Below are 577 nucleotides of genomic sequence, written 5' to 3'. Positions count from 1 at the left end.
TCCTAAAAATGTTTCTGATTCCACATGATCTCAGTACTGACAGGAGTCAGTTAAAAGCTAAATCTGTATATTTTCCTTTGACTTCTTTATCATCAAATGATTACTTATAACTTTGGCGGGGGAGGATTTTAGAATAATATTGGGGTTTTGTTTGGCTTTTGTTTTTTGTCAGTGTTGTTTTAAAGGGACAACAGTCTTCCGATTGAGCAAACTAACTTTTATTTAAGAAAGCATTTCTGGCCTGTATTTACCTCCTATAATTTCATCATGTATAAATGGAGAGTCTGCAGAATTGATTTCATTTCTAATGTATTTATATTGGTCTTGTTCAGAACATCTTTAAACTCAAATAAGAATTACTCTTACAGTAAAAGTTAGACTCTGTCCATTCTTTTTTATTTTTAAGGATGATGAAGTAGAACATTTTGTAAACAAATATACCTTTATCTGATTGGGAATTTTAATATAGCATATTACTCTGATTATCAGATTTCACATTTTTTTCAGATTTCTTAAAATAACAAAATAACTATATTACGTCCATAAAAATACTAACCTTTAGGTATTTTTTTTTTTC

At 28.6% G+C, this 577-nt stretch overlaps 1 protein-coding gene across 1 annotated transcript in view; it reads left to right on the top strand.

Annotated features, from left to right (window-relative positions):
* Positions 1-577, top strand: part of GLG1 (golgi glycoprotein 1) — a 132195-nt gene that overhangs the window by 123100 nt on the left and 8518 nt on the right. The window lies entirely within an intron of this gene.

This window comes from Propithecus coquereli, unplaced genomic scaffold, assembly GCF_000956105.1.
Source record: "Propithecus coquereli isolate 6110/MARCELLA unplaced genomic scaffold, Pcoq_1.0 Scaffold165, whole genome shotgun sequence".
Taxonomy (NCBI): domain Eukaryota; kingdom Metazoa; phylum Chordata; class Mammalia; order Primates; family Indriidae; genus Propithecus; species Propithecus coquereli.
Note: the sequence above shows the minus strand (reverse complement) of the source record. Positions and strands in the feature narration are given on the sequence as shown.